We start from the raw sequence: 16,081 nt of genomic DNA on the forward strand, positions 1-16,081 counted from the left end.
ATTTAACAGATGAGGAACCTGAAGCCAGCAGGGTTAAATGATTTGCCCAGGGTCACATTGCCATCAAATAACTATAGTTGTTCTTTTCAAAATTATTACTGATTTCTTATTTGGCAACTCTGATAATTTCTCCCTGCTTATCTTTTTTTTTTAAACCCTTACCTTCTGTCTTGGAGTCAATATTGTGTATTGGTTCCAAGGCAGAAGAGTGGTAAGGGCTAGGAAATGGGAGTCAAGTGACTTGCTCAGGGTCACACAGCTAGGAAGTAGCTGAGGTCAGATTTGAACCCAGGACCTCCCATCTCTAGGCCTGGCTCTCAATCCACTATGTTACCCAGCTACCCAGCTGACCCCCCCCCCCCCCCCCCCGCCCCCTTTATCTTTTTTAACCTCTTTGCTGCATTTGACATTGTTGATAAGCCTGGATCTCTTCCTGTATATTCTTTTCTCCCTGAGTTTTCATGATGTTTTTCTCACCTGTTTCTCCTACCTCAGTCTCCTTTGCTGGTTTATCATCCAAATCAGAACCCTAATTGTGAGTATTCCCTAAAGTTCCACTCTGGGTTCTCCATGAGCCACCATAGATTTAATTATCATCGTTATGCAGATGACTTTCATATCTATATGTCAATACGTCAAAGACTGAACTAATTATTTTTGCCCCAAAATTTATTTACCCCAATCCCAAAATTCTCTATTTCGGTCAAGGGTTCCACCCTCTCCGTAGTCACTCAGATTTGCAACATTAGTGTTTTCATTGCCATCTCACTCTAGTTCTCCTTAGTAGCCAATCCAAAACTTGTCATTTCTGACTCCACATTTCTCCTATCCATTCCTTTCTGTCTACTCACTTAGATATCACTCTTGTTCTGGCCCTTTTCTCCTCTTACCTTGACAATTGCAGTAATCTTCCAACTGGTCTTTCAGACTCCAATTTTTTTTCTTCTGTAAAACATCTTTCATTCAGCTGCCAAATCTTGACCAGGTTACTCTTCTACTTAATAAACTCCAATGACATCTTATCATTTCTAAAATCTGGTATAAGCACATCTATCATTACCTTTCCCAGATTCTACAGCCCAGTCAAACTTTCTTTTTTTAACTCTTATCTTTCTTAGAATTGATCCTAACTGGGGGAAGCTGGGTAGCTCAGTGGATTTGGATTGAGAGCCAGGCCTAGAGATGGAAGGTCCTGGGTTCAAATTTGTCCTTAGACACTTCCTAGTTGTGTGACCCTGGGCAAGTCACTTGACCCCCATTGCCTAGCCCTTACCACTCTTCTGCCTTGGAGCCAATACCCAGTATTGATTCCAAGACAGAAGGTAAGGGTTTAAAAAAAAAAAGGAACTAAAGGAGGGGCAGCTGGATTGCTGGGAGAATTGAGAGCCAGGCTTAGAGATGGGAGGTACTAGGTTCAAAGCTGACCTTAGTCACTTCCCAGTTGTGTGACCCTGGCCAAGTCACTTAACCTCCATTGTCCATCCCTGTTACTCTTCTGCCTTAGAACCAATCTAAGATGGAAGTTTAGGGGCTTTTTTGTTTGTTTGTTTTGTTTTTTAAAAAAGAAGGCATTAAAGGGGAGGTTGTGGAAAGGGGAGCATCATTTCATGTACAGTAATTTCTTTTTTAAATTTTATTGTAAGAGCAAAGTCACAAATAACCAAACCCCCCCAAATACACTGATGTGAAGGACGACTCCAACAGTTCTCTCTCTGGAGGTGGAGAACATTCCCCACCACAAGTCTTTCCGGATTGCCCCAGATCAGTGCAGTCCCGGGAGCAGCCAAGTTTTCACAGATCATCCTCCTCCAATATTGCTGTTCTTGTCCATGTATGGTCATTTCCAAGACTCCTTCCACCCTAATGTGCTGTCGTCCCATAATGCGTTGAAAAGAAATGGAGGCACAGCTAGTTAGTAGAGCTAGGCTTGAAGAAGTCCTATGAAGGGGCGTATAGAGAAACGAGGCCCGACAAGCTTTAGAGATAGTCCCCCATGTACATCTTACTTTCTCTTACTAACCACTCAGAATACGTCAGAAACGGCTCCGTTTCACTGCCAGGACTGTGTGGGAGTGAGATGGGAGTAAGGGGGGAACCTGGCCAGGCCAGGCCACAAGAGTGCAATATTTTCCTGGCCTCCCAGAACTGGTATTCTGAGGGCCAGCATCCCTGAGGGAGGGCCTAAGGCTCCTCAGAGACCAAAGAGCGCCACCTGGGACCCCGGAGCTCAAAGCTGAGCTTCTGCGGAGAAACCGCCAAGTCCGAAAGAGCCCAGTAACAGCCGTAGGGTCCTGGCAGACAATAGGCTTCCATGCTTGGGGTAGGCTGCCTCCTAGAGAGAGGCTAAGCCTGCTTTGGGTGATCTCGTCTGAGTGGCTATTGTGCGAGCCCAGAAGAGCTGGAAATTCACCTGAGTGAGTCAGCCACTCGATAAGCCTCTGGGCTTCTTGACTAGTTGGTAGTCATTGTCCTTTGTTCTCAGTATTTTTTTACAACCCTGGAATTTCCGGGTTTAAGGCATTTGTTTCAGATGTCTTCACCAGCTATTTTGCACAAAGGAGTTATGCCCCAGAGCTATCTTCTCTGTAATTCTGAAGGGCACCCCCATTCATCCTAGGGGAAAAAAGTCTTCCAAAAATGGAAAGGCTTTCCCCACTTGGGGTCTCTTTTGCTAATGGCTGACATTTTACAAAAGCAACTCCCTACAATCCCTAGAGGTTATAGAAGAAGGCATTATTTTTTCTCCCATTTTACCGAGGGAAAGCTAGGAATAGTTAATGGGGGTACCTTAATTCTACTTCCTTCCCTCTGAAATTCCCTCCAATTTATCTCATGCATATCTAGGCTTTCCCTTTAGAATAAGAACTCCCAGAGGGCAGGGACTTGTTTTTGCCTAGTCTCTGCCCACATAGAACGTACATTCCACAACTGGGAGCTTCTTATAAATGGGGTCAGTTACCAGATAACTTCATTCTCTGTGTTTCTAATTTATTTTTAACCTTCACTTTTTTTTACCCTTAGGTTTTCTCTTCCTGGGAGATTTGTCTGCAGATGAAGGGGGACAGAACAAAAGTGACTGATACTGAATTGAAAGCAAAGATAAGTGAGGAGATAATCTGTGAGTACCAGTTTCCTTTGATTTAATTCCGCTAAAGTTTACTGTAGAGTGCTAGGACCTGAGTGCATAATCCTCCTCTGATGCTATATAAATAACCTTGCACAGGTCACTTAATTTCCCTGGGCCCAAGTTTCCTCATCCACAAAATAAGGGAGTTGCACTAAATGGACTCTGAGGTTATAGTTCCATCTTGTTTAGTCATTCCTTACTTATCATGATCCCATTTGGAGGAGCAAAGATACTGGAGTGGTTTGCCATTTTCCTCTCCAGCTCATTTTTCAGATGGGAAACTGAGGCCAACAGGGTTAAGTGACTTTCTCAGGGTCACACAGCTAGTGTCTGGGGCCAGATTTGGACTAGGAAGATGAATCCTCGTAGCTCCAGCCCTGCTCTTTACTGTGCCACCTAGCTGCCCTAGTTCTATCTATAATCCCATTGTGTTCTTACTATATGAAAGGAGGGGTCCCTTGCCTTCAAGAAGCTTGCAATTAAGTGGAAGAGAGAAATTTGGAAATATGACATAGACACAAAAAAATTATGTTGTGAGGTGGATTAAAAGGGGAAAGGAGAAATTCAGAAAAAATGCTTTAGGAAAATATAAGGTAGAGGCAGTTAGGTGGCTCAGTGGATAGAGTATCTGGTCTGGAAATGGGAAGTCCTGGGTTCAAATGTGACCTTAGATACTTCCTAGCTGTGTGACCCTGGGCAAATTACTTACCCCTAATTATTTAGCCTTTACCAGCTGGCTCTTCTGCCTTGGAACCAATACTTGGTACCAATTATTTAAGACATGAGATAAGATTTTTTTTAAAAATGTAAGCAAAGATCATTTTTAGCAGGAGGATCTGGGAAGACTTCCTGGAAATTATTACCATTAAGTTGGCTTTCTAAGGAAGATAAGAATTTCAAAGTACAGAAACTGAAAGTCTTTTATTTTGGGCAAAGGAAATGTTTTTTCACAAATGTATGAAGGTTGGCTATTGTAAGTCTGTAATTATAGAATCACAGACTTAGAATTGCCAACCAGTGAGCTTCACTTGGAATCCTAACAGAATTATAGAACATATTATTAAAAAAGAATGACTTGTGAGCACCTAGAAAGGGAAATGGTGACCACAAGGAGCCGGCAAGAGATTTCAATAATGAATCATGAAAGACTATCCTCATTTCCTTTTTTGACAGTTACTTGATTAATAATAATAAAAGCTAGCATTTTATAAGACTTTAAGATTTATAATGGGCTTACAAATATTATCTCATTTAAATCCTCATAACAACCCAACGAGATAGATACTATTATTATCTCCATTTTATAGTTGAGGAAATTAAGACAAAGGTTAAATGACTTGCCCAGGGTCACACAGCTAGCAAATATCTGAGACCGTATTTGAACTCAGTTATTCCCAATTCCAGGTCTGGCACTCTATCCACTGTATCAAATACATGCCAAACCTCTAAGACTGAAAGAGCTATAGACAATATGTCTTGAATTTCTACTTTGCTGAAAAAAGTGTCTCAGGATATCATTATGTCAACAATGGGAAGATATAGGCTAAATGATAGGATCATTGTGTGGAACTGAAAATGGCTAAATGATCAGACTCAAAAAGTTGTGATTAATGAACTGATATTAATCTGGGAGGAAATCTGTCACAGGGTGACATAAGGCTACCCATTCTAGTCAACACCCTTATGAAGAACTTTGTGGAGGCATAAATCTCTTTCTATATTTAGTGCCATAAAGCTTAACATTAAAACACAAAACAAAACTAAGATTTTGGCAACTTATCCCATCACTTCCTGGCAAATGAGGGAGAAAAAATGGAAATAGTGTCAGATTTTATATTCTCAGCTCAAAGATCACTGTAAATGGTGACTATAGCCATGAAATTAAAAAAAAATGCTTGTTCCGTGGAAGGAAAGCTATAGTAAATTTGGACAATATACTAAAAAGCAAAGATATCACCCTTTTGACAAAGGTCTGTATAATCAAAGATATGATTTTTCCAGTAGCAATGTATGGCCATGAGAGTTAGGCTATAATGAATGCTGAGCACTGCAGAATTGATGCTTTTGAATTGTAGTGTTGGAGAAGATTTTTGAGAAAGCAATATCAAATCAGTCAATACTTAAAGAAAATAATTTATATCATTCATGGAAACTCTAATACTGAAACTGAAATTTAGATACTTTGGCCACATAACGAGAAGACAGAACTCATTGGAAAAAACCCTAATATTGGGAAAGATTGAAGGCAAAAAGAAAATGGAGTGTCAGAGGATGAGATGGATAATGTCATGGAAACAAACAAATATGAACTTGGATAGACTTTAAGACATGGTGGAAGATAGAAAGACCTAGTGTGCTATGTTCCATGGGGTCAGGAAGAGTCAGAAACAACTTGAAGGATAACAAACAGCTCCTCTGAATTCCATTCTGATGTTATCAAATGCCTACTAAAAATATCTTTACCTGCACATCTTGTGGGTATCTCAAATTCACTGTGTCTAAACTGGACTAATCATCTTCCCCCTGGCACTGATGCCTCCACAAATTTTTGTTATTTCTGTTATATATATCAACTAAAAAAAAAAGTTTATAGGCACTAGATGCTGCCTTAGTAGAATTAAACAAAAAAAAACACAAAAACAACCATACACAACAGGGTAGTTGTGTATCTAAGGACATAAGGAGGAAAGACAGTTACATTATTTTCTAGAGATCCATTTTTCCAAACAAGCATTAATAATTATGAAGAGAGGTGGTATGGTGGTGGTGCAGCTAGGTGGCTCACTGGGTAGAGAGCCACACCTGGAGATGGGAATCCTGGGTTCAACTCTATCATCAGATACTTCCTAGTTGTATGACCCTGGGCAAGTCACTTAACCCCCAATGCCAACTCTTACTACTCTTCTGCCTTAGAACCAATACAAAGTATTGGTTATTAGATGGCAGGTTAGAGTTGTTTTTTTTTTTAAACCCTTACCTTCCATCTTTCAATACATCACCTGGGCGGAGAGCTAGATGGGGTATTTAAACCTGGTTGTGAATAGGCTCGGGCTCTTTGGGACTTCCGTTTTGGAGCAGACGCATCTCTTTCATGATGTGAGGTTATCTTGTCTAGGCCTTTCTGGCCTAAGCATGTGCTTTCTTATTCTGTATTTTCTTTAATCCTTAACCTTTAATAAACCTCATAAAAATATAATACTCCTTGCAGAGAGAAACTAATTTCTACCTGCCTCAGTCTCCCCTAAATTTTAATCTTTACAGTTACAAGTAGAAGCTTAGCACCCCTGGACAAAGTCCCATTCACCTTGTTATGATTACAGTTTAAATATGGGAAGCAAGAAAGCTGAGCTTGTCCCAGCTCTGGCACTCATTCTCTGTGGGACTGTGGTAAGTCCCTTCAGTTCCCTAGGTTCCCCTTTGCTTCTTCTAGGAGAAGGTTAGATTGGATCTGAAACCACTTCTCTCTCAGCCTAGCACCCGCCCAGAGAGCCCCTTTTACTCGGGGGCTATCACATTCCTTTTGAGGGACAGTTCCTGCTCTCTTCTCTTTGCCCCTGCTCTCTTCCCCAAAGGTTTCTTCCTCTGAATTCTCTAGGGCCTCCCTTATTAACCCTCCCAGACCCCTCTGTTGTAATTACTATTATACCTTGCTTCTCTCTGAACTCTCTCTCAGTCCCACTCAATGCCTGCCTTTTACAGAGCCCTAGAGGACATGAATAGGAAGCTACATGTGCCCATATGATAGAACCAAAAGCTGGAATGTCCTCAGAAACCATGGAGGCCAATATTTGAATCAGAAATCTCCAAATTCTTACTCAGTGAAATTACGTGTCAGCTACAGGAAGGGTGGGGGGAGGGGAGGGAGGGAAATAATATGATTCTTGTAACCAAAGAACAATGTTCTAAATTGACTAAATAAATTAATTTAAATAAAAAAAAGATAAAAAGAAATCTAATTGTTGGGGCAAGTAGATAGAACTCCAGATGTTCTAGGTCAGAAGTGAAAAACACCCACTAGCAGGGATCACAACACTCTTGAACCAGATTAAAATGTAATTGGAAAATGTTTAATTAAATAAAATACAATAAAAATAATATTAATAAGTGGTTTTCTAAATTACTATGCAGCCCTGAAAGGGATCCTGATGTATATTTTCTTCACTGTGACTCCTGTTTTTATACTGCTCTCTAGGTGACATGTCTGGCTTCTACACAATGAGGTTTGCTCTGCTTTTGACTCACACTTAACCAATCTCTCACTTCTTTCCCAGTCTTCTCCTCCCTCACTTCTCTCAGAGGAAAGGAGCACCGGAGCTCATCGTGATGAATCTCAGTGCCATGTTTGGAGTGTTGAGGCTGTCTTGCTAGTGCAGTCGACAGCCAGCCTGGCAGATGGCCAGTGCCGAGAGCTCCCTGGGAAGAAGAGTAAACAAAGACCTTGGTGGTCGGCTGTGACCCAGAATCCTCCTTATGCAGAGGCAGTCAGGCAGGAGGTGAGTGCCTAGGAAAAGGGAATCTTGTTCTGAATCATTTCCTCCCAGCTTCGCTGAGAAACTGTACTGCCCAGGGTGGATTTGCCTCCAGAGGTTAGTCAGGTATTTGTTAAGAGATCTGAGGAGTAAGATGCATTTTTTCCAAATGACTTGTCAGGGTATGACAAAAGCCCTAGTCCCTAGGAAATCCTGCCTGGTGCCACTGCCTAGTATCCCGAGGCCATACCCAGTTATCCTGGGAAGTGAGCCTATTAGGGTGGAATCAAATTTGGGGATCTGTTATGTTCTCTAGAGGTACCCTGAGGTAGGAAAGCAAAGCTGGGAAAATGTGCAGAAAAAGCTTGTCTGTGAGCCAGGGCAAATTTTCCTATGATTTGGCCCAGATTAGAGATTCCTTCTGGTACTTGTGGTTTTCATGGATGTAGAAACACACAGACCATTTCCTAACTATGCTCCAGCCATCAAACCTAGGATAAAAAGCAAACAGAAGACCATCTTCTTTCCTGATTGGTCCTTTAAATAAGATGGAATGAAACAGCTGGAGCACATATATCTCTGTGTGGCTGGCTGTATTTAAAGATAGCCATATTAACAGAGTTCCCAGTGAAGATGAAAGCTCCTGTTTTTATCATTATGAAGGCTTTTTAAAATTTAAAATTTTAAAAATTAATAAGCATTTCCTTTCCCTCCTACATTCCTTTTCCTCAAAAAGAAAAAAGAAAAATTTTGTAATACATGCATATAGTCGATCAAAACAAATCTCCATAATGGTCATTCCTAAAAATGTATCTTTTCATTCTGTATATTTAATCCATTTCCTCTCTTTTAGCAGGTAAGTGACATTCTTCAGTTTGGTCCCCTGGAATCAGTGTTGGTCATTGAGATGATCATAGTTTTTGGGTCTTTCAAAGTTGTTCATTTTACAGTGTTGTTATTGTAGTATAAATTCTTTTTACTCATTTCCCTCTGTTTCAGTTCATACAAGTCTTCCCAGGTTCCTCTGAAACTGTCTCCTTTATCATTTCTTATATAGCGCAATAGAATTTTATTATATTCATATACCATAATTTGTCCCATTGCTGGGCAGCCCCCTTAGTAGTAAACTAGTAAAACCTCTTGATTTCAGAGACCCATAGGCAGTGATATCAATTTAATTCTGGGTCTCTAGACTACAATTTGTAAAGAGTTTCCATCCCGCTACCTCTATGGAGGTCCCAGATATACCTCTAGGCACTCTAGGGGTCTCCAAGCTATGGAGTGCCCATTTATGTGCTAGTTATTCTGATCCTAAGGCAGCTAGGTGGTATAGAGGATAAAGTGCTGGACCTGGAATGAGGAAAATGGGTTCAGATCTTTAACTCAGACCCTTTTTAGGTATGTGACCCTGAAAAGTCCCTTAACCCTGTTGGCCTCAGTTCTTCATCTGTAAAATGATTTGGAGAAGGAAATGGTAAATCACTCCAATATTTTTGCCAAGAAAACCCCAAATGAGGTCAGGAAGAGTCTGATACAATTGAAAAACACTGAGCAACAACAATATATATATTTCTAACCCTGAGAGAGAAATCCACTGGCCACATAGCGCTGAGTGCTTATCCCTCCCTGTCTTGTACCTAAGCATGCAGTTTGGACCAGGTTCAGTCTTAGAGGAGCTTACATCTAATGAGAAGGGTTAGGTTCCCTGTTCCCACACTCTGCAGCTAGTTACGTTACCCAGCCCAGGATAATTTTACTTAACTGGCTCATTCCCCAAAAATAGGCAGTTAAAAAAGGTAATCAATATACAAAAAGATTTAGGTATAGGAGAGCTAGTTTATTTCTATATCTAAATGGAATATTAAACACGGGACACTAATAATCACATTTGACAAAAAAAACAAACAACAAAAGACATAACTTAGAAACTCCTATTTGCAAACTGCTAGGAAGAGGCAGATCTTTATATTTCATCAGAACACAAAGCAGTTTGCAGTCCTGCTAATTAGGTATTTTACATTTCACCTTGCTTTATTCCAAACTCAAACTTCCTCTGAACTCTGCTCAGCTACTTGGCAACCAGCTGTTTCTGCATCTGCTATAACCAACTGCTTCTCTCCTTGGGCCTGGGAACTCTGGCCCTCTTCTGCTTACATGGTTCCTTCCCAGCCCATACACATCTGCTTTAAGGCTATGATGTCTGATCACCTTCTCAGGAAAGGATACCTAAAGCAGAAAAGGCAGACAGGGAGGGGCCCAGGAACAAACTGGTCCAGTTGAGTCCATGTCCTGTGCGGGAACTGCAGCAGGGTTGGGCAAAGTCCCTGCTTTCGGTCTCAGCTGTCTGTCCTTGCTTCCCCACCCCACATAGAGGGCATCTAAAATGAAGAGTATGTTATTTTTTCCAAGGGAAAGTCCAAAAATTCTTCTTTTAACTGATGCAGTGCTCCAGCCTCCCACTGATACCTCCTGATACCACATGGACAGAGGTAGGAGCAAGGGATCACTCAAAGCTCTTTTTTATTTTAAACCTTTACCTTTCCTGTTAGAATCTTTACTGTGTGTTGGTTCTAAAGCAGAAGAATGGGAAGGACTAGGCAGTGGGAGTTAAGTGACTTGCCCAGGCTCATCACCCAGCTAGGAGGTGTCTGAGGTAAGATTTGAACCTAAAACCTCCTATCTCTAGACCTGACTTTCAATTTACTGAGCCACCCAGCTGCCCCTGAGAGCTTTTCACTTCATACCAAAATGTCTAATCCAGTCAGCACTGGGTGACACCTAGCAGAAAGAGACTTCAAAGTTCTTTGTTCTAAACCACTGGGAAGGACGAATCTCAGAATATTTGTGGAATGGCCCTCTGCTATTCTATGATGATAACAATAATAATAACAGCATATCCTTAAGTGCAGAATATCCTAAAAGTCTTGTTCCAGTCTTAAGATGTAATGGATTAAAACTGTTTTAAGACTTTTAAAACATATTATAGTTAAAAGAGTGATTTGCATTCCTTATCTCATTTGATCCATACAGTATGCCTGAAAATATTTGGAGTAAAAAAGATCTGGGTTCAACTCCTATTTTAAGTTGTATAAATAAGTTATTTCATCTCTCAGAATCTCAATTTCATTCTCTTTAAAGTGGGAATAATACCTGAAAGATTGCAATGAGGTTTAAATGAAATGATATGTTAAAAGTGTCAAACTGTTAAGCATTATATGAAATGTCAATTATTTATTATTATTCAGTATGATGTTTGACTTGGATTTTAGGAGACCATTAATCTAATTAGGAATACTCACTTCATGGTGTTTGAGAGTCTTAGCTAGTACTTTATCACAGAAGTTAGATATTTCTTCTTGAGATGATGTGGCTAATGGTTACGTAGATTTATGTGTATGTAGCTAAATATGTATATATGCTTTTGATTTTAGAATTTCTAGTTGCTTTTTTTGAAACTGGGTTTCACTCACTGAGTGAGACTCAGTCACTCGTGGGCCAGTCCCACTGTGGATTGGCACAGAAGCTTTGACCTGTTCTGTTTATGACTTGGGCTGGTTTGTCCCTCCTTGGGCAGCCTATTGGTCCCATGTTCCCAGAGGCTTACCATATTGGTACTAGATTCAGTGGGGACATTCAATTGTCTTTGGTCCTGATTAGAACCGCTGAGTGGAATTGATCCACCAGCCTTCCCAGCAGCAGGGATTGTAGGCATGGGTCACCACTCCCAGTTACAAACCCTAGTTCCAATCCCACTTTTTACTTACTAGCTATCTGACCCTGGGCAAGCCACTTAACCTCAGTGAGTTTCCTCCTCTGTATTATTGGGGTACAGTTTGTCTCATAGGAATGTTGGGTAGCACTTGTGGGCTCTAGGGTCACTGTCCCAACCCACACTGTGATGAGCAGTTTGAGTCTTCAGAGCAAGGCTACTGCTACTCCTAGAGTTCTAGGGAAATCCTGAAAGAGTGTGGGGTTTTTCTGGCACTATTACTTAAGCCCCCATCCACCAGTATATATATATTTCTATATATATATAAAACCTTTACCTTCTGTCTTAGCAAATTGTTGGTTCTAAGGCAGAAGAGCAGTAAGGGCTAGGCAACTGAAGTGAAGTAACTTGCCCAGTGTTACACAGATAGAAAGTGTCTGAGACTAGATTTGAATTCTGGTCCTCCTAACTTCAAGACTATCATTCTATTCATTGAGCCACTCAGTTGCTTCCAGGATATTGCAGACACTACCAATCAACTCATTTTTGTTGTTCAGTCTTTTTGATTGTGTAAAACTATGATCTCTTGAGATTTTTCTGGCAAAGACACTGGAGTAGTTTGCCATTTCTTTCTCCAGTTCATTTTACAGATAAGACACCTGAGGCAAATTAAAGTTAAATGATTTGCCCAGGGTCACATAGCTAATAAGTATCTGAGGCCAGATTTGAACTCAGAAAGATGAATCTTCCTGACTATAGGCCTGGCACTCTATCTACCATGTCACCTACCTGGCCTATCAACCAGTTACCATCATCTCAATATCATCTAACTAGTGATTATTGACTTGATATCATTTTGATTAGTTGATCTGTTCTCTAATCAAATAACCAATTAACATCAATTAGCTTTCACAAAGGGTATTTATTGAGAAGATATAACAAGAGCCTTAATATTAAAATTTCTGCTTGAACTAGAGCATACGCATTACAAACCTTCTTGGGTTGGGAGAGTGGGTTCAAACTTAAAGGAGTTACGCTAAATACTTTCCCCATTTTCTCTTCTGGTTGTGGCATAACCAATGGATGAGTGGAGGAAATGGCTTCTTGTCCCAAGTCACTTTACTGCTAGTTGGGTTCAAGCAAGTTTCTTCCTAGGACTGGCTTCTCACTGGGCTCAGCTGCTATGGCTATCAGCCCACTCTTATATGGGTTTCAGTTGCTGACCCTTTTAGTGGCTCTTCTGACTTTAGAAATCACAACCTGCATCATACCGTGATGCAGAATACTCATTTACTTAAGATCAAGAATTAAAAAATACAATAGAGAGAGGGGAAAAAAGCAGCAGCATCCATTCATTCACTGGTTAGAAGAACACCATTTCTTCTTCCTCACTCAAAAGCCACCAAGGAAGAGAAATAATTTTCCATCTTTTAGAAGCTTTTGCTTGCATACTCGATTCTAACTCAGCAACTAATTAAAATCTTTTTTGTTTACCAGGCAGTATGACAGGAAACAGGATAGCTACAAATTTCACAAAAAAGGCTTTCCAATCCTCCATGAAGGCAGATCAGATTAAGTTCTACTTCAGAAGTTCTTAATCTTTTTTTTAATTTTTAATTGTCATGCAAAACACACTTCCATATTGTTCATTGTTGTAAGAGCAAACTTGTATGTAACCAAAACTCCAAAATAAAACTATAAATACACTGATGTGAAAGATGACTCCAACAGTTCTTTCTCTAGAGGTAGAGAGCATTCCCCATAAGTCTTTTCAGTATTGTCCCAGTTTATTGCATTGTTGAGAGTAGCCAAGTTTTCACAGATAATTATTGTACAATATTGCTGCTATTGTATACAATGTTCTCCCAGTTCTGCTTATCTCACCCTACATCAGTTCCTGAACATCTTTCCAGCTTTTTCTCAAGTCATCTTGCTTATCATTTCTTATAGCATAATCGTGTTCCAACACCAATGTGTACCACAATTTGTTCAGCCATTCCCCAGTGGATGGACATTCCCTCAATTTCTAATTCATTGCTAAAATCTTTTTTTGTATCATGGGTCTTTTTGGCAGTCTGGATTAAGCCCAAGGACCCTTTCTTAAAATAATGTTTTTATTGTGTAAAATAAAAGGAAAGGAATGTCAAGTTTTTGTTAGAGGTTAGTGAAAACAAAAAGTTGTAATTTTTTTCCATCCAAGTTTATGGACTCTCTTAAGACTATCCATGGTCCCACAGAGGATCTTTAGACCCCAGATTAAGAACCCCTTTAGGGACAAATAAGTGACTGAGTGGATAGAGAGCCAGGCTTAGAGATGGGAGGTCTTGAGTTCAAATGTGACCTCAGATACTTCCTAGCTGTGTGACCCTGGGTGAGTTACTTAATCCCATTTGCCTATTGTTCTTCTGCCTTGGAACTGATACTTAGTTTTGATTCTAAGATAGAAGGTGATTTTTTTTAAACCCTTACCTTCTATCTTAGCATTGATACTGAATATTTACTACAGAACCAACTAGCTGCCCAAAGGATTTGTTTGTTTTTGTTTTTGTTCTTAAAGTATGATAGCTTGGGTCTAGGTTGTAAGAGACAAATGGGACAAGAGGAAGTCTATTTGAATTTTGTTGTAAAAGGGAGTCACTGGAGTTTGGAGTAGGTTAATGATATGATCATATTTGTGCTTTAGGAAAATCAGATGGACAACTGTCAAGGGTGTATTAGAGAAGGGAGAGGCTCTGAGGTAAGTAGACAAAGATGGGGGACAGGTGGGAGGGAGCTCTTGGAATAGTCCAGGCAAGAAATGACTAAATGAGTGGAGAGAAGCGCACAGATGAACAAGAGATGTTGTAGAAGTAGAAATTATAAGAGTTGACTACTGAATGGATTGTGGAGCAGGTGTGATGCCACAAGGATGTCACTGATATTATGATCCTGGATTACTAGAAGACTGGAAAGCATCCACAGAAAGAAGGAAGTTTAAAGAGAGATGGGTATGGGACTGAGGAGAGAGGAGAGAAGAATAATGAGTTTAGTTTCAAATGTGTTGAGTTTGAGGTACCTGCAGGGGCATCCAGTTCAAAGGGTCCAGTACATAGTTGTTGATATTGTAGAGATAGTGGAACTAGAGCTGAGGAGAGGGACCAGAACTGGAAATAGAGATCTGGGAGTCATCAGCACAGAAATGACCATTAAATCCATGTGAGGAGAGGTCACCAAGACAGAGAAGAGAGCCCAGGGCAGAACTTTAGAATGCACACATAGGGAGGAGCATGTTGAGGTTGATAATCCAATGGAGGAGACAGAAGAGGGTTAGATGAGTAGGAGGAGAACCACAGAAGAGATGTACTTCTAAGACCCTATTCTCAAGTATATTATGTTCTACTGGAGGTTACAACATGTGCACAGATAAGAATACACAAAATAATTTGAGTAAATAAAGAAACCCAACAGCCAGGGCATTGATGGAGGATGTCTTCCCTTCTATAATCTGATCCATCCACTTGTCACTAGAGAAATTTCTACTCTGGGGCTCCTATGTCCTAATTGATGTCCCTTTTTCTAGACTAACATTTCATGAAAGCTTTATCCACTATGGTTTATTTCACTTCCCTCTCTCCAAACATTTCTTCCATAGCCTTAAAACAATACCTTACAACATTTTCTCCTCCCCCTCCTCTAGTTTTGGAAGCATGAACCATAATAGATTCAATAAAAAAAAAACCACCCTTACCTTCTGTCTTAGAATCAATACTGTGTATTGGTTCCAAGGTAGAAGAGTAATAAGGGCTAGGCAGTGAGAGTTAGTTAAGTGACTTGCCCAGGGTCACACAGCTAGGACATGTCTGAGGTCAGATTTTAACTAGGACCTCCTATCTCTAGGTCTGGCTCTCAATCCACTGAGCCACCCAGCTGCCCCACTAATTGATTCAATTCTGCTATAGTTCCTGGATAAAATTTGTTAAGTCTACTACCTGGGGCCACACTCACCATTTCTGTAACTTTGTAGACCAAAGTGCTCCCCCTAGTGGCCTCCACTAAAAAAGCAACTCTCCCTGGCCACCTCTCCCCTATGCTTATAGCCTCTCCTTATAGAATATAAGTTTCTTAAAGGCAAGGATGGCTTTTGTTTTTGTATTGGCACCTCCATGGCAAAGGCTTGATGTATGCTTTTTAAAAAATCCCTAGTTTTACTAGTAATAACTCTTAAGTCAGAAGAGCAAGGGTTAGGCAAATGGGATGAAGGAATTTGCCCAGGGTCACATAGCTAGGAAGTATCTGAGGCCAGATTTGAACTAGTGTCCTCCTGATTTCTGGTGTTTTAGTCACTGAGCCACCTCACTGCCCCTTAATGTATATATATTTTCATTTTTAAGTTAATTAATTTTAAATTCATTTATGTAGTTGATGACCCTTGAGTTTACTATGACAGAAGAGATTAAGATTCTGAGAGGTGGAGGTAAGGAAGGAATGTGTTTCTGGCATGCAGAACAGTTCTAAGAAAAGAGATGGATTCCTGAATTTTGGGAAGCATAAGTCATTTAGTCTAGTTTGGCTGAAATATAGTATGCGTGGAGGAGAGTCATAATTTCTGGAAAGGAGCAAAATTTTGGAGGGGCTTAAATGCTTGGCTGAGGGGTTTGTGTTTTATTCTAGATTGAAGAGAGAATTGCTGAAGATTTTTGAGCAGCAAAGTAACATAGAATTGTTTTGCCAGTCAGATGGAAAATGGATTAGAGAGGAGAGAGACTTGAAGCAGGAAGACCAATTGCAATAGTCCAG

General features: G+C 40.3%; 1 long non-coding RNA gene across 2 annotated transcripts; it reads left to right on the top strand.

The window, feature by feature from the left end:
* Nucleotides 1-1,930: 1,930 nt before the first annotated feature.
* On the top strand, nucleotides 1,931-15,455 carry LOC103097449 (uncharacterized). 2 transcript variants are annotated; one of them, XR_008915153.1, is made up of 4 exons: nucleotides 1,931-2,414; nucleotides 3,022-3,118; nucleotides 7,399-7,620; nucleotides 13,989-15,455. It is a non-coding gene; the product is annotated as an uncharacterized LOC103097449 (long non-coding RNA). The 2 variants fall into 2 exon arrangements; XR_457808.3 differs by lacking the exon at nucleotides 13,989-15,455 and adding an exon at nucleotides 12,803-13,602 and having other exon boundaries at nucleotides 1,933-2,414.
* Nucleotides 15,456-16,081: the final 626 nt, after the last annotated feature.

The sequence above is a fragment of the Monodelphis domestica genome, chromosome 1 (assembly GCF_027887165.1).
Source record: "Monodelphis domestica isolate mMonDom1 chromosome 1, mMonDom1.pri, whole genome shotgun sequence".
NCBI lineage: Eukaryota > Metazoa > Chordata > Mammalia > Didelphimorphia > Didelphidae > Monodelphis > Monodelphis domestica.